Below are 18,986 nucleotides of genomic sequence, written 5' to 3'. Positions count from 1 at the left end.
TAACTTCCTTTTTATTTCTTTTTTATTTATTTTCTTTTAAGTTCCTTTTTTCTTTCCTCCTTTTTTCTTTACCCTTTGTTTTTTCGTTTTTTTCTTTTTCTTTTCTTTCGTTATTTTTTTTGAAGGGGGTAATTCGGGGACCCTTTCCCTCCCTCGGAAATTTTTTTGCTTTTAAATACTTATGGAAATAAAAAAAAAACAAAATATGAATATGCAAAAAAAAATTGTGTCATATGTACAACAGTAAAAATAAAAAAAATGTACATTTTCCATAAGGCAAAAAAAAATAATAATAATAATAAAAAAAAATGGAAGTCAAGGTGCTCGGCGGCTCCCAGACGGCTGATGTACATCCTGAATAATCCAAAACAAAGATTAATACACGCATGTGTAATAACTTTGATAAGAAAATAAAACAAGACTTACCGCGACCATTCGATGATCACGGCATGACAAAGCCACGAGGGCTCTTCGATAAGCAGCTGGGAAAGCACGCATAGTCCTCACCATGCCGTTCACAGTCTCCCGCGGAACCTGTTCCAAAAGTAATAACAACAAAGGACAGTTATAAAAAAATGTATATGATATATGAAAAAGAAAAGATATACATGTACTGAATAAACATATCGACTTAACCGTCTCCAGTACAAACGATATGTCCTCATCCTTTTCGCCACCGGAAGCGTCTCACGAATTACCGACCCAAAAGTGTCAGTATACGTCACCTCCGACGTAGGAGGCACCCAACCACCCAGCTCGACTCGCTAAAATATATACAATAAAAAGAGTCAAAATTCTGAACAATAGATAAAGAAGGAAAAAACAAAAGAAAAATGCTAACCGGGACAAAAGCTGGGAAAGGAGGCAGCCTGAATGCAACAAACGCCGGGTAAGACACATCCGGTAGCACCAACTGCTCCGCAGGATAACTAAGGATCGCCTGACTCGATCCTCGGTAGACATCAAATCCGAACGCAGCATCCGGATTAGAGGATCCGCAGGAACCAAAGGCTCCTCGGACGCAAACTGCCAAAGAACACGCTCGCATAAAAACCAGGCGTCTATCCTCTAGAGTACATAAAGTCCCTGATAAAGGGCCCGAAAACGGCAGCGAACTGCGCCTGCTTGGACGGCCTTAGGGACCCCGACGATCAAACTCCAAGGATGGAGATCGATCTACAAAACACAATCACATGAGAAAGCCACTCCAAAAAAATATATACATATGTGTGTTGTCAAAACCATACTCACCGACGCAGAGTCGCCGAAAGAATCCTAAAGTCGCCAGCTGTAGTAGCTCGCTTCTTCCTTATCACGACCAAACGATGGCCGATAGGAAAACGAGCCTCCCCGAGTATCCTAGGGGCTAGGAAAGGCAGGTATGAGTACCCCCAAGCCTAAAAAAAAGAATACAATGTGATTAAAAAGAGCCAAAATGGTGATAAAAAAAATAATAAAAAGATTAAGATAAATACGCACCTCGAGGATACGACCATGCCACGAAACGGAGATCTGGGGCACCTCAGTAGTTGCCGCGGAAACCATCACCCGGGTCGCCTTGCCCATAGCCGTCAGCATACAGGCATACGACACCTCCGCCCAACTCAAGTTACCCACTTGCCCCAAATCACTGAGGCAAACGAGTAACCCGATAGCGAAACGCTCTCCCCGATCACTTAGAATGGTGACGGAAAGAACATGGGCAATGTATATCCGAGCCAGCTGCTCAGGTATACACTGCTGATCAACCTCGTCAGCCGACAGCTTGTCGACATGAACTGAGTACGGACAAGACTACTCCCACACATGAAGGGCCGCCGCAAGCCGGTTGTAATACCCCGTACTTTTATACGTATTTTATTTAAAATAAATATTTTGAGAAGTATTTAATTAAATTGAAATGTTTTATTTAAAGTATTTTAATTATTCATTTTAATAAGTTTTGAAATATTTTATAAAAGGAAAGTTTATTTAATTAATTATTTTATTTAAGTTATGGTTTAATTTAGAAAAGTTTTATTATAGTAAAGTTTTATTAGGGAAGGGATTAGGAAAGATTAAAAAAGGAAAGTTTAGAGAGAAGTGTTTCTAGAGAAGGGGTATAAATATTCAACACTTGAGGAAAATCAAACTTTGCCCAGAGTGGAGAAAACCCAAGGTAAACTTCTCTCCCTTTCTCCTTACTTTTCTTTTTCTTTTTCTTTCTCTTTTTCCCCCTTCCCCTTTTTGGCTCCCCCCTCACCACCGGCCACCACCACCACCACCGGTGGGCCGCCGGCGCCAGCCATCAGCAGCACCAGCAGGTAGCTGGTGGCAGCCGGCAGTGGTGGCCGGCCAACCACCTTTTTAGAACAAAAAAAAAATTTAAAACTTTGTTTTAAAAACTAGATTAATCCTAGATCTAATTATTAATTATGAGTTTTGTGATTTGATTTCTGATGCTTGATTATGAGTATTATGTGAATTAATTTTCAGATTTTATTTTCAATTGAAAAGCCCTAATTTTTGAAACCCTAGGCTCTTGAATTATGAATTACTGAAGGATTATGATATATAATGATTTAAACCTTTGATTAAAGTGTTTTAAGGCTAAATTACAGCAAGTTTTCATTAAAATATAATGCTGAAATTTTTGGTAGTGCATTAAAAATCAAGTTTCTTTAAGAATTTCAACTACCCATTATTTGGGATTAGAGTATGATGTTTTAAATATAATTTCAGCTTATTTTAATTAAATTATGAGGGGTTTTATAATAGTATATATTGCTGGAAATTTGTGTAGAGAGGATTTTAATACTCTTCTATGATTTTAAATTGTAGGAGACTTTGAAGTGAGTAATTTCTATTAGTTGTGGCGATATTAAGATTGTATACAAGGTACGTTCGCGTACTTAGCATAATTTTATTGATATAGTAGCATGCTAAATGTGTTTAATTGATTACAAGTAGTTTCATGCTAGATTTATAATGGAAATTATGATTTGGTGGTTATTGGTGATTGAATATTGAAGCATGAATTATTTGTGATGGATTAATAGTTGGAAAATTATAGTTTGGAATATTGTTTATGAACCACATTTTTATTTATGGCATGATAGAGAGCATGTTTAATTAAACTAAATGTTTAATTCGGTTTGGAATATTAAAAGAGAATTTTATTATGGTTTATATAATTTTTATTGATGCTTTAAGCATGGAAAATGAGCTATATAAGTGTCTATGTACACGAGGAATAAATTATATGTTGGTGCCTTAGTGCACTTAAGATGTTTTTAACACCGAGGGATAGGATTTGTGGTGCTTTATGCGTTTAAGGTGCCATTGACACCGAGGTAGATTTAAAAAGGGTTCAACATTAAATATTACGTGGTCACTAATTATTCAAGAATTAAATTGGTATGTTTGATTGTTTGAATAATTATTGTTGATTGAGTGATTATGGTTTGAGAGTCATAACCAAGTTTAATAATCTGTAAATAATGTAAAGCAAAAGAGATTACGCACCAAAACTCTTAGAACGTATATACCTTGAGTATGAACATATGGGGGGAGTTATGTAACTTTATATTTGATCATAACTTCTATTGGAGTACAGGAAGCTGTACATTCCTTTTATTATTATTATTATTATGCGCAGGAATTCCGCCACTTACGAGTGGTTATTGATGCTGGCACGGTTAGCTCCCGTGTCAGTAACCTCGATTTATTTGGGGGAGGTTAGTGGGAAACCCGTTCGATGCGTAATCAACGCTAAATAAATTATGTAGCTGTCTAGTGAGAAGTTTTGTTGAATTTTGTATGCTTGAAAAACAGGTGCAACAAGGTAAGCGGTGTGTTGATAGGTAATTGCATGTTAGTGTGTTAATTGCGCTTATGTACTCAGCTTTGCTGATTGTGTGTTTTGTGTGTTTGTTGGCCTTGTCTTATCTTGGCCTTATGATGACCCATTTTTAATGGAGAGTAGTGGAAACAAGTAGAGAGTAGCTTTTCAGGTGATGAAGCATATTCATGAATGGGCATGAGTGAAGAGCGAATCATGCTAGTTTCTATAAATGTATGATGTGTTTAATGCTTTAATTATTTATGATATTATTATTATGCATGACTAACGCAAAAGTTTTAAAGTTGGTTTGGTTTTAATAAGGGCCTATAATGGTTCCAAGTTGTAGGTTGATTTTATTCTACTCCGTTTGACTTTTCAAGTTGACTTGTTTTGAATGGTTTTGAAATTAGTCTTCCGCTGTGTGTCTTTGATAGTTGCCTTAGCCGTTTTCACGATGGCGGTAAAGTCTTAGATATTCCTATTTAAAGTTTTAAATAGGGAAACACAAGTATTTTAAAAGAAAGGAATTTCTAGGGTGTTACACCGGTCCCCCACAAGGTCACACAGCCTCTCGTCTGACCCCTTCACGGTCTCCATAACCACAGGCTCACCTCCGAAAGGAAAACCCGTGATCATAGAGAAGTCGAAAGGGGTAACCGTCATCTCCCCCCACGGGAAGTGGAAAGTGTTGGTGGAATCCAAATAAAACTTCAGCAACCCGCGAAGGAAAGCCGACAATGCAGGCTGACTCGATAAGTCCCGCAAAGCCGCCAGCTGGGGCTGATCCCCGAAAGCTCCACCACCTCCTTCACCACGTCGGGTAAACTCGCAAAACGGCCTCTCAAGTCATCCGAGTCGTATAGACGCATGATAGGCTCGCTCTAAAGAAAATATATGAGAAAATATGGTTAAGACTTTTCAAAAAAAAAGAGAAAGAAAGAGATGATGAAAGGACGAAGGCGCAAAAGAACTCACTATGCAGCGCCAACTCCGGATCGAAACGTGATGGTCTAGGTCCTACCTCAGGACCTGAGGGTCCCAGTTAGGAGGAGCCTCCCAAACCACATCCTCATGACGACGTCGATCAGCCCCGACGCGTCGCTCTCGAACCTCCTCACGAGGTTGTGTCACCCTCTTTCGAGGGCAAACCGCCTCGTCAGGCACTCCTCCTAGATCCTCCTCAGCATCGACGAATAGAGGGGAGTCTATACTATAATCGACAAAACTCCTTATTAGTTTACTTTCCTAAAAGACTAATATACGTATTCTAGACCCATTTCGTCAGCATAACGACTATCGAGAGGGAAAAACACAAAAATCGAATGCCACCCACGCTTGAGGGCTACGAAACCTGCAGTTAAACTCAATAAATGGGGGCTTTAACACCCACAAAAGCCATCCTATACTAGTTTCAACAAAAGTATTCTAGATATTATATTCCTAAATCTCAAAGAATTAACTATTTTCAGGTGAATAATAATAACATAAACATAATTATCGTCTACCAAACAATCTTGAGGTTCGAACATGGCAAAAATAAGCTCAAGTGTATACTTCGCGCCATTTTTCGGATTCAAAATATTCGAAATATGATTCATGAAAGTAATCGTAGTTATAATACTATAATTCACTTCATAATCAACAAGTATAACCAAATGACCAAGCAAAAAACAACAAATTCGAACTAAAATTCGATCAAAATACCAAGAATGAACTTGAACAAAGAAATGCTCATACAAGGTTCAATACTCAACCATTTTTCACGAAATTTGTTGCAAAACACTGCTTAAAAATAGCATGACAACATGGAACAAACAATTTCAAGAAAAATGGACCGAATTAAAAACCCGCAAATTCAAATTTTGGGGTTTAACGGTTCGATTTTCCCCAAATTCTGCCAAAAAACAAAGTAAACAAAGCAAAAACTTACATGGGACAAGATCTACTTCCTTTAGCTTCAAAAAGCAAAGAATCATGAGCTTTTTAGAGAGAGAAAGAGTCGAAAATGGCGAAGGAAGAAGAAGAGAAAATGAAATGAAAATCACGCTCCGCGATTTTCTTTTACCGACTTAAGTGTCACATGCAACTGAATCTGTTGCGCGTGACAACCCAGCGCAACTTAGAATGATGCGCGCGCCTGGCCAACGCGACCAACTGAGTTGCGCGTGAATACTGATCACTTAAAAGACCGGTATTTTGATTTCGATCCATTTAATTTATTTTTAATGTTTTTTGCTCGTTATTAGATGTAATGGCCCGCAAATCATCGAAATCTTCTAAATTGCTTTGCATGTTGTAGTTTATTTTCTTTTTTGATAGTTTTTTGCATCATCCTGCATGCACACCGTGCTTTGTGCCTGACCCAAGCATACGTTTTGGAAGTTTTTCGTGAGCGTGTCTTAAAACGTTCCGTAGTGGTGCTTTGCGTAAAAGCTCCCATAGACAGGTTTGTCATTTTACTGTACTGACTTTAGAAATGTCACATTCTTTTTGTTTTTTTTTTGTGTCCATAGCATAAAGAATGGCGTATCTTGCAACGTAAAATTGCATGATGTATCGTACAGCGTAAAATTATATGGCATAGGTGCTGCATAAAATTGCATCTTCTTCCCTAGTAACGTGATCTACCTCCCGTAACAAAAATAGTAGAACTTCTTTTCAACTTTAAGCGTTAACTTTATGAGTCGACTGGCGCGCCAAACCATCTTGAACAGACACATTCTCGATTGGAAGCAAATACGGTAGTTAGTGAGCTTACTAGCTTACCGGACAGTTAAGGTGTCCGTCCACCCCCTGTATAAAGAGCGACATGCCAAATTCACACCTATTTAGACACGTGTCCCCAGTCCTTAGATGCGTGTTTTCATCTTGTGGACAAAACTGTTGAGAGAGTTGCTGATTTTCTTCTCTCTCACTGGATTTGGATATGTGCCTCTAGTCTTGAGACATGTATTTCTATCTTGTGGACCCCGAATACTTTGTTTTGGCAAGCGAGTGTCAAAACCTCTATTCACGTGTTAGGCTACGAACGCCGAAACAACTCTCTTTTATCATCTTTTAACTTGTTAAAATCATATACTGAAGTTTCAATGACATATCGAGGGACTTTAGATCAACGGTGCCATAATTGAGAGGACATCATCCTCTTTACTCTTTTTAAACCGATATCTTCTCATTACATGACATCTGCCAGGACAGCCTTTACTTGTAAAAGCATTCTTTAATCGCAAAGGGTCAATCTAGATTCTTCAGCGCACTAAAACTAGAAAATACCTTTTCTAGCCTTAGCAGCTACTTGTCTTGAACACTTAGCAAATCGAGATTAGTTGTGACATTTTCCACACTACTGAAAGATTCCTTATTCTTAAGGAACTTTGCAGAATGAGTCTCGGATTTATTTCTTTGGCTACTTTAATTCTCGTCTATTCTAGATTCGATCAAAGTGGGGACTAACTATAGACATTTACTTTTAGCCTCCTCTCCCAACCGGAAGTGCTATAACGATAAATAAAACCATCTTTGTGTTGGATCAACGTGAAGAATGCTTATGGACAACTAATTAAGCCACAAAAATACAAAATACCTAGCCTAACCCAAAACGAAATGAATTAAAGTCCAATTAACTAAGCCCGATCAGAAATTAAGCTTAAACCAGAAGTCTAAACCTAATTTTGACGGACTTAGAGGCGCCTAGGCTAAAAATAAAAGCTGCCGCAGAAAAATCCGCGCGCATCTCAAAAAGTCGCGTTGGTCTGGCACGCGCAATTCATAGGGTTGCGCGTGACGCCCAGCGCAGCCTCTAGTGATGTGCTCACGAAAGATTCAGAATTTTATAAAAATATAAAATCGAATCTTACCATAATACTGCGCGCAAGAAGTTCCGTTGCGCTGCTACGAATCACTTGCGCAGACTAGGCGTGTGCAACCCATCAGATGCACGCGACACTTGTTGCAACAAAACACTCGAAACCCTAAACGCACCCATTCCCTATAAATAGAGGCTTAATACGAGGCTTAAACAAACAGAAAATAACCCGAAAATCTGGCAGAAACTTTGTGAACTTGTGTACTCTCAACCCTCTTGTCCTAAACACTAACCCCCTTTATTACTTGTTACTACGGTGGAGGTTCCCAAACAAGGAGTCCATAAGTGTTCTAAACGAAGATCTAGCACGGAAAAGTGGTAAATTCCCGAGCACTTAGATCAATCACCTTTTCTTTTCTTGTTTAAATAACCTTTAATTGATTGATTAGTGTTGTTTGATCACTTTCAACAAACTTTCAATTAATTAATTTCATATAGTATCTTGCGTTAAATAAAGAAGGAAAAATGCACTTTAATAATCCCAACTTTGCCTAATTTACTTTAAATAATCCCAACTTTTGATTATTCTGCAACGATCCCAACTTTTACCTGCGTTTTCTTTCTTCAAGCCAGATTACCGGTTACCTAAAGAAAGGATTAAAAAAATTTTAAATTCATTTATTTGACACATGTTGCATGCTAATTTCTTCACCAAAAAAAACAAAAAAAAAAATAAAAAAAAAAAAAACTAGCCACCAAATGTTGATGGCCGCCCTTCCCCAACCGGCAACCTTTACTCCCAAACCGCCCTCTTCAATCCCCCAACCCCAATTTTCCGACCTCCCGACCTCCCTCCCCGCAACAGAAACCTTCCCCTCACTCCGTTTATTTGCGTTTTAGGCAATTGGAGGAGAGAGAAAGTGAGGGAGTTGCATTTTTGCTGGTTTTGGGGGTTGGAGAAGTGATTTTAAAGGTCAGGGTTGTTGTTACAGTTGGTTTAGGGGGTTATGGGTGGCGGTTTCAAGGTTTTCGGCTTTGGTTATGGTGGTTTCGGAGGTTATGGGTGGCGGTTTCAAGGTCGTCGGCTTAGGTTATGGTGGTTTTGGGTTTTATGGGTGGCAGGTTCAAGACAAGGGTTTCGGCTATGGCTAGTTCAGGGGGTAAAGGAAGGCAGAGTGGGCCGGTTTCGTGGTGGTAAGGTGAATTTTGGGGAGGTTTTGGGGGCTGGGGCTACGGAGATGGTGGTTTGGGGTGAGTGACCACCGCTAGCGGTTGTGAGCAAGTGGTGGCTTGGCTGGGTTTTTTTTTTTTACATTGAATTTTGCTTTAATTTTTTTTTTTAATTTTTTTTAGTTTTTGAACCAATTACAACTTGACACGTGTCAAGTTACCTAGAATAAGAGGTCATTGAATTTCGTTGATCGGTTTGGGATTGAAGAAAGAAAACATAGGTGAAAGTTGGGATTGTTACAGAATAATCGAAAGTTGGGATTATTTAAAGTACATTGGGAAAAGTTGGGATTAATAAAGTGCATTTTTCCAATAAAGAATAGAATTGAATAATTAATTGTTGTTTGATCACTTAAGACAAGGCAAATATTGTTTATTTATTGTTCTTTTCATGAATATTAATTAAATAAAGAATAACGACTTTTGCAATGTAATTCCTACGTGATTAATGCTTGTAAATAAAATCAACTAACTTAGTTTTTAGGTATCACGTTGCATAAATTGTTTGGTAATGAAATTGTGAAAAAGGAAGAGCTAGTAGAGGTCGCACTAGGGCTAGAATAAAGATTCCCCCCTAAAGGGAACGTTATTTTAGTACCCTCGCTCCCGAACTCATTTTTGGTAAAAGTATACCAATTTGGGCATGGGTAAACTTACGATTCGTGCTAAATATCCCTTGAACTCTACTTGGGAGAAAGGCATGAACGAGGTTTATGAGTTTTCCTAAAACTCATTGGCGACTCTTTGCTAGTTTCTTGCAAAAAAGCATAATGATAGGATCAACTCTAATTCAAGGTCCCCCAAACAGTCATGAATTCAAATCCTATACACCCTAACAAGTGTAAAGTCCTAGGCTTTTAAAGGGTCATGGGAATATAAGGAGAAGGATCCCCTAAGATGGGAACACCCTCCTTACAGAAGGTCAAACATTTCATGAGGTGATTTCACATGATAAGGGAGTGGACTACCGAAGGTGAAATCAAGATTTGCAAAGTTGGAACGGAAGACAATTGTAGACACCTGATTGTCTCTCCCCAAAAACCAAACCCAGTGATGAGTACTTTTCACGTCATTGATTATCAAATGAGGTGAAATGTGAAAGAGTCTCGTGATTTCTCTGATTTTTAATGAAAATAGTTCTTTCTGTTTTCGAAAATCATTCATGTCGTATCCTATTTATGAAAAACGTCCAATCCCGTTTAGTTTGGTCCATAATACGAGTCCAATAATTATGTGGTTGGATGAGGCTTGAAAAGACTTTCCAACGATATATTATAAGCCCAATTCCGATGAATAATGAGGAAATTATGGTCAAAATACTAAACTGGGTTTAAATGAGTTTTATGGGCGGCCCAATGATCATGTGAAGGGTCCATTAATCTTAATTATATTTCTAAACCAATTAGGATTAATTAGAAGCTTCTATAATTTTCTAAAAGATCTTAATTATCCTTTTTGAAAAGATAATATTAAAGAGTTTGGAATTGAATAAAACTTCTCTTTTTGAAAGTCTTAATTCTATTCGAAATGAAAGACATTCAAAGATGATCAGATATTGTTTTCGTGCCTTATAATTTTTATCCAAATCTTATATGGTTGGATATCCCTTGAAATTATCTTTCTAATTATATATTATAATATCAATTCCGAGCTCTAACAAAAAAGATATGAAAGAAATACGAAACTCTATCCAAAATTGACACCCTTCTACTATTTTGGCCATATCTTTTATTCTACAAAATATTTAATCTGATTCTAATTGGGTTGGGAAGTAGACTTCAAGATCTTTCTAATGACATATTATATTCCTTATGTCAACTTCTGGATCAAAAGATATGATAAAAACAAAATCTGCAAAAAAACTGTCTTATCACGCTGCGACAATCCTATCGCGCCGCGACAAGCTTTGTCATGTCGCGACAGTTCAGTTTTACTCCGATTCAAATTCTAACTCTTTTCTGATCGTTTTCGGTCAATTTTCTCTATAAATAGGGTCGTTATTCCCCGTTTTCAAGGATCAACAATCATCTATTCTTTTCTCTCTCTCTTTAAAAGCTAGAAGCTTATTCTTTCCCCCTCTTTTTAAGCCTTTCCTTTTCAAATACAATCACGAGACTTAGACACACCTAGCCAAGCTCGAAGTTCCCTTCTCCCTAGACGTTCAAGGTTGATAATTTCTGAGGGTTTGGTCCCAAATCCCTATTTCTATTATTGTTTTAATTGTTTGATTTAATATTTTCATTGAAGTTACTAACATGTGTTGTTTTGATAGAAAGAGATACAAGGAAACAAAGTGAGTAGTTTCATTGCTCTATTTCTCTAGAAATCATGCTTAGATTATTTTATTAATTCCTAGTATCATGTTAGGATGTCTTTTATTGCTTTCTAGTATCATGTTAGGAATAAAGCTTTGATTTTTATTGTTTAGTGACATGCTAGAATTTGTTATTAATCTTGTTAGTATCATGCCTAGGATCTTGCTAATATTATTACGTTTTGATGAGATTGAAAATATTTTGATGATGATGATTTGTTGTGTTAATATTAATATTGTTGCTTGATATTATTATTATTGCTTGATCACGCCTTCTCTTGCAGGTTTAAAGAGAATTTGTACTTGAAATCACGCTTAATAAGATAATTAATATTTTTATTTAAGCTAATATAATTTTAATTCAAGTGATCACCAATAATAGATTTATTTGTGCATTAATATTCAACCAACATAGATTAAACAGGTTTAGGATTAATATATTGATTGTAGTTAGTCAGAAAGCACACATGAATATGAGAAGAACAAAGTAGAGGCCTATTTAGGGCAGATTCAATCTATTTTAGGTTGGATTTGTACCATCATCCCCGAATATCCAATCATGGTTCCAAACCACTGTAAAGTTAGCGATCTCTTGGATCGTGAAGGGGTGTAACCTTCACCCTGTGAATGGTTTACAAGTTCCTAAAACTTGTTGGGGTTTGTCTAACTTCCTTCCCTTTGGACGCCACCATGCTTAAGTGTATGATCACAGTGGGGCTCAAGCGTGGGATGCTTGAAATATTCCCTACAACAATGTAGCCGATCCATTTACTAAACCTTTTCCTCAAGTGAAACACAACAAGCACGTCGAGGCAATGGGTATTAGGCATGTCAGAGATTGGCTCTAATTTCCCTATTTATGTGTTTTAATTAAGTTTTGGAGATATTGATGTAAAACACTAAGTTAACCATTCATTTATGGAGTAATTTCAATTTTCTGCAAAAAATTATTATTACATGTGTATTTAATTGTGGTTTAGAATTAAATAGTGAGTCCATTCGATTTGACGATATTCAAAATAGAGTATCAAGACAATGTCATGGATAAAGAAACATCTATTAAGTGAACATTGAATATCGTATCAAAGTAATCCCTAATTAAGGTCATTTGAAGGATTGGACGACTAATGACCATGTGAGATTAGTGTGTAGTATGATTTATAGCACTGTTTCTTGAGTGCTAAGAGGACATGAATGTCATAAATAATTTGCACAAGTATAAGTTTAGAACTATACCGGATGGGCCTCTTTGAATACTTTAAGAGATTTAACAATCGTCATAATTATATTACTCATTATGGCTAGAGGTACCTCTTTCCTCAACCATGAGTATTGTAAGTTTGCTTGTTTGAGTACTAATTTGTTTTGATGTTGTCAAACATTTGTCGTAAAAGGGAATATAAAGGCAATACTCGTACTCAGGCAGCTAAGCCTCTTAGTATGGGAGGCTTGACAATGCAAGACTAGGAATGTCCTCCTATTAACTATAGGAAACATTTCTTTGTTGTTTATAAGGCCTCTCGAAGGACGAGACTGTGAAAATGTATGGTCGTTCTCACATGGATTTTAGAAACCATCTGTACTTGACAATTGAACTTGAAATTCCGTGAAAACTTCTGGACTTAATAAGAATGACGATGAATCTTACCTTAAAGTTCATGAAGAGGCATTAAGTGACATAGGAAAAGGGAAATACACATACAACACACTTATCTAGAAGAACAAGTGGGAAATTGAAAGGAATGGTGTCCTTCGAACAAATGTATTACTCCTACAGAGGATTCGGAATTAGGAAAGTAATTGGAATTCCTAGTTAGAGGCCGCTTCTGATCAGTAATACAAATATAATTAATCTTACAACTTGCTCTTGTCTGAACCTTATGGGTCAAACAAAGGTGGCAAATTAATCCAAAGGATTAAATACATCGATAAGGATTTTACGTACTTAGACATCGGATTCTGAGCTTAGAGCGCCGAATCCGAGTGTCGAACGTCAAGTCAATTCTAGAAATCGACGAGACGAGAAACGAAGTCAAATGACAAGTTAACAGCTAGTCGTAGCCTCGTAAATGGCCTAGCTAGCAGCTAGCCATGTGAGGGATAGGTGAGGCTAACAATGAAGCTAACCGAGCTTCCTACTACAAAGCAAGGCTTGGCCGCAAGCCCAGCATGCATCACATGTCATGGCTGGGCGAGTTGGGCCGAGCAGCCTTGCGAGCAAGCATCTTTAACAAGGATATTCATGTTAGTGTTATTATTCTTAATAGTGCATATGTACTAAACTTTTTCTAATTCATACATCTTGTTTGCATTTGGATTTTCTTTGTATTGGCCCCACTGTGACCCATTTTATGGGGGCGATTAGTGAGGTTGAAATAAAGAGAAATACAAGTAGAAGTGATGAGTGTCATTTATGGCACTCATATGGTAGAATTTTAGGAAGTTTTCCTTCTAGTTTATTGCTTTTCTCTTTAAATAATGCTTTATTTTCGTTCATTTATGCTTTAGTTTCTTCGTTTCTCTTATTTTGTGCTTTTTTTGTGAAATAAGGGTATTTTCGTCTTTTCTAATTTACTCACTTTACTTTCTTTTATTTTAGGCTTTGTTCGGGTCTCGAGATCTACTTTGGAAGGTTCTCCAAGTCTTTTGGATGCTCGGGACAAGACCTCATATCATTTGGTTGGCTAGAGTTCAAGAAAGAAGCAAGCTCCTATTCTTGGCATTAGCGCTCTCGTGCATCACCATCATCGCATGTCTTGATCATGAACACGCAAAAATGAAGATTTGAAGGATTCCCCTATTGTGAGCATCATACGAGAGCGTCGATGAGGAGCATGCTTGTGAGCGCTAGAACTAAAGTAAGAGGACGAGTGCATGACCATCACTATGGTGCGTGAGCGCAGCAGGGGGCATAAGTGGCACACCATGTGGTGCGCACGCGCACACCCTCCTATGCGTGCGCACCATGGGTTGGCCGAACCTACTTTGCTCCCTTGCTATATATAGTTAAGACCTTTCTATTTTTGAACAACTTTAGACTAGCTTAGAATTTCTCTCTCATATTTTAGCTTGGGTTGAGAGCTTCTCTCTCTACTTTTAAGGTTAGTTTTAGGAGTAGATTTAGAGAGACAAAGTGAGAGATTTCAATGGGGATTTGAGAGATTGAAGATTTAAGGTGACAATTGTATTGAAGATCTCCATAATCAATCAATGAGGATTTCTAACTCTATCTCATTTTATTAATTTTTTTTAATTTCATGTTTGTTTGATTTGATTTTGATGTTTGATCTTCATTAGTGTAATTGTTCTTCATATTTTGTTGATTCTTGATTTCTTAGTTGTTTGTTAATTAGATGATGATTCTTGAGTAGTTGTTTTGCTAGGGGTTGGGTGAAACTTGTATGATTGATTGATTGTGATTAATTTGGGAATTGTGTTGATTGATTGTTGAGATTAAAGTGATTAATGAAATTTTGCATGTGTGTAATTGTAGGGAATATTTCAAGCATCCCACACTTGAGCCCCACAGTGATCATACACTTAAGCATGGTGGCGTCCAAAGGGAAGGAAGCTAGAGCAAAAGAGTCGCCAACAAGTTTTAGGAACTTGTAAACCGTTCACAGGGTGAAGGTTACACCCCTTAACTATCTAGGAGATCGTTAACTCCAATAGGTCTGGAACCATGACTGGAAGTTCGGGGATGAAGGTACAAATCCAACCTAAAAGAGATTGAACCTGCCCTAAAAAGGCCTCTACTTTATTCTTCTCGTATTCATGTGCGCTTTCTGACTAACATACAATCAATAGGTTTACCCTGAACCTGTTTATCTATGTTGGTTGAATATAAATGCACAAACAAATCTATTATTGGTGATCACTTGAATTATAATCATATTAGCCCTAAACAAGATTATTAATTATCTTATTAAGCGTGGTTACAAGTACAAATTCCCTTTAAACATGCAAGAGAGGGCGTGATCAAGCAATAACAATAAAAATATAATATCAAGCAACAATAAACAATCACAATCATCAACATAATAATCTCCATCTCAAAGCATAATAATATTACCAAGATCCTAGGCATGATACTAACAAAATTAATAACAAATCCTAGCATGTCACTAAACATCAAAGATCAAAGTTTTATTCCTAACATGATACTAACATGATATTAGAAAGAATAGGTATAAACATACATGATATTAGAAATTTTAATTAACCCTAAACATGATACTAGGAAGCAATAAAACATCCTAACATGATACTAGGAATCAACAAAATAATCTAAGCATGATTTCTATATCAAAAGATCAACAAAGCAATTAAATTACTTACTTGGATGCCTCGTACCTCTTTCTAATAACAAAATACACGCGTTAGTAACTTCAAGGAAAGTAATAAAATCAAATAATTAAATCAAATAATTGAAATAGAGATTAGGGACCAAACCCTCATAAATTGTAACCTTTCATGTCTAGGGCGAAGGCAATTTCGAACTTGGCTAGGTGTGTCTAGAACAAATGTATGAGGAATTTTGAGAGAGAGAAGATTTAGAAAAAGAAAAGAAAGAATAAGCTTCTAGCTTTAGAGAGAGAGAGAAAAAATATGATGATTGTAGATGATTTTAAAACAGGGAGATACGACCCCTATTTATAGAAAAATAGCCCGGGATCAAAGAAAATCATATTTGAAATAAAACTCCTCTTGTCACAAACGACAGGAGCCAGCGCCAAACAACAATCTTCGTCGCCAGGCGACGAAGGCCAAAGCCAGGCGACGAAGGTCAGCGCCTGGCGACGAAGCCGTCGTCTCGCGCTGGTCCAAAAGTCAATGCGCTTTTCCACGCGTAATTACCTTCAACACTAGTTGCAGGTAATTAAGTGTCCGAGAAGTTTTCGAAATTAGATTTAATATATTTTTATTCTAAAATAAAACATCCTCTTTTTTTTTAATAATAGTTAATAGGCCCTCCTCTAGATCATCGGGCCACCTTTGAAAATCATTGGGCCTAATCTAATTTAATCCATAACTTCCTCATAAGTCATCGGAATTGGGCCTATAATATATCATTGGAAAGATCTTTTCGAGCCCAATCCAACTACACTATTATTGGACCTTTATTATGGACCAAACCAAATTGGACTGGATATTTTTCATAAAATAGGAGTAAGAAAAGAAATATTTTTAAAAACAGAAAGAGAAATATTTTAATAAAAACATCTCATCATTAGACTTTCCGCACCTTCACCTCGTTCGATAATCAAATGACGCAAAAGGTATTCATCACTAGGTTTGGCTTTGGGGAGACACATTTAGGTGTCTATAGAAGCCCCTACTTTGACTGAGTTTGGAGAAACGCAAGTTTCGAAAACCAAAGTCAAAGTAGCGATAGGGACGGAGAATGATTCAGAACGTTCTGCGATCCTAAATCATTCTTGTAACGCCGATACCTGCAAACTAGCGTTAGTTAAAACAGACAAAAGAGTTAAGAAACGCGTATCTTGCACCGTCGACCACACGTCTCTGGAGTAACCGATTTGTGTTAACGATCTTCCTCAAGCTAGGGGATCGCCTGAAGACTGCTACGCCCGCAACTGCCTCCAATTTCCGCTGTAATAATCTTCCGCAAGATAGGGAACACTATCGAAGATTGTTTCGCCCGAAACGATCTTTTACCGCCTTATGACCATCTTCCGCAAGCTAGGGAACACGATCGAAGATAACTTCGCTTAAAATCACCTCCTGCTTCTGACAACCTTCCACATCCTAGGGAAATCCATCGAAGATCACTTCTCTTAAAGCCATCCTCTGCTTTCTAACAACCTTCCACATCTTAGGGAACGTCGTCTATCAATGCTGCTACATCTCGAGCTTTTTTCTTGAATCACGGTGACAACCTTCCCAATCATAGCGAATGTCATTGAAGACCGCCCATCTCGTGCCATCTTCTCAAATCCGGGTGACAACCTCCACAATCTTAGCGAACATCATCGAAGACTGCCCATCTCGTGCTACCTTCTCAAATCTAGGTGACAACCTCCACAATCTTAGCGAACGTCGTCGGAGACTACCCATCTCGTGCTATCTTCTCAAATCTATGTGACAACCTCCACAATCTTAACGAACATTGTCGAAGATCACTTCGCTTGAAGCTATCCTCAGTTTTCAGTGACAACCCTCCACAAGCTAGGGAACGTCATTGAAGATAACTTCGCTTGAAGTCATCCTCAGCTTTCTGACAACTTTTCACATCCTAGGGAACGCTGTCGAAGATAACTTCGCTTGAAGTCATCCTCAGTCGTTGCGATAATATTCCGAAGAAAATTACCGAAGACCAACGCTTGTCGATCCTTAAAGCTCGCTTGAACTTTGCTTATGTGATATCTGCTGAAATTTCCGCGGTGCCAATAAGTCGGCGCATTTTGCTGTTGGTGAACCATTATGTCGGTGCTTTTTACTGCTTATGAACCATTATGTCGGTGCCTTTCTGCTGATTATGAACCATTATGTCAGTGCCTTTACGATGAGCCAATGTTTAGGCGCTTGACATATTTCATAATACTTAATGTGTTTTTAACACATATGACTTGTCATGACTCAAGGTGTAAACTTGACTTAATACGATTGACCGACTCGAGGTCAACTCAACTCGATTGTGACGTGTGTGCAAAGTATTGACTCATGAGACTCGATATGTACGTGACTTATGTGTGCATTCGACTCGAAAAAGCAGAAAAACAAAAAATTTCCGTCATTTTTGTGGAGGGTACCGACTTTCTCCTGAAAAAGAAAGACGCAAAAAGACAGGAAGTGAAGTTTTTGAAGGTGCATGTTGAATGAGCTTTAACAAATGTATGGATCAACGTCGTATCTTAGGGTGCGAAGATTGTAACATCCTAGGCTATCTCCATTGTTAATTTTGGGATGAAAGTATTTAGATACCTTAGGCATAGAGGCTAAGCACTTCATACTTTGCAATATAATGACAAATATGATCTTAATATGATAGGGCATGCTTCAACATTATATTAAGATTTCATGGAAAAGGGTTCCTAAAGGAAGTACTATTTGGTCATGTATTTGTGCAGTGTGTGAAAGTGACACTAAAGTTAGGCCGTAAAGGCTAAGTGTATGGGAAAGTATTATGAGAAGAGCCAAATAATGGTGACTCTTAGGCTAGGTAAGTTAATAATGTAGGGATCAAGCCCCCAAGTCCGGCTCTACATGGATAAGGATAAGCATTGGATATCCCTTGATATGATCAATTATGAACGTGAATATGAATGCATTTTTTTTACAGTCGCACCTTGATGTGAGGTTGCCTACGTATCCCTTAGGAATCAGGCCGAACGTAGCTCTAACCGAACCTCACACAAGTGTGTGTATACCTCAAAGTGGATTTTTAAGGGTTGTAACGTGGTTAGGCTAAAGGTTGAAGAAGAAGGGGGATAAAGGCTCAAGACCCTAGATAAGCCCCCAAGGTGTGCAACCTTGCTTTTGAACTTTGTGTTTTGTATGCTTGAGATTTCCTCACTTTTGAGCTCTTTCTTTTTTATTTTTGCTTTCTCTCTTTTTTTCCTTTATCATTTTTATTTTGACAAGTGTGGACAATCCCAATCATGCGGTCTATCACTCACTTGGCATTCATGTTTCTCAGGCACGGTACCTAGCACTCGATAAGAGACGTAATCTGAGACGTGTTCTTATCAAAGATATATTCGTATCAAAGACATTGGAACACTTGCCCTTTTGTACACTTTTATCCTTTTTGCTTATTTTAATTTTTTGAAATTACTCAAGCTTTTATTCTT

Source organism: Chenopodium album, chromosome 13 (genome assembly GCF_948465745.1).
Source record: "Chenopodium album chromosome 13, dcCheAlbu1.1, whole genome shotgun sequence".
Taxonomy (NCBI): domain Eukaryota; kingdom Viridiplantae; phylum Streptophyta; class Magnoliopsida; order Caryophyllales; family Amaranthaceae; genus Chenopodium; species Chenopodium album.
The sequence above is the reverse complement of the archived record's forward strand: the minus strand, read 5'-3'. Positions refer to the sequence as shown.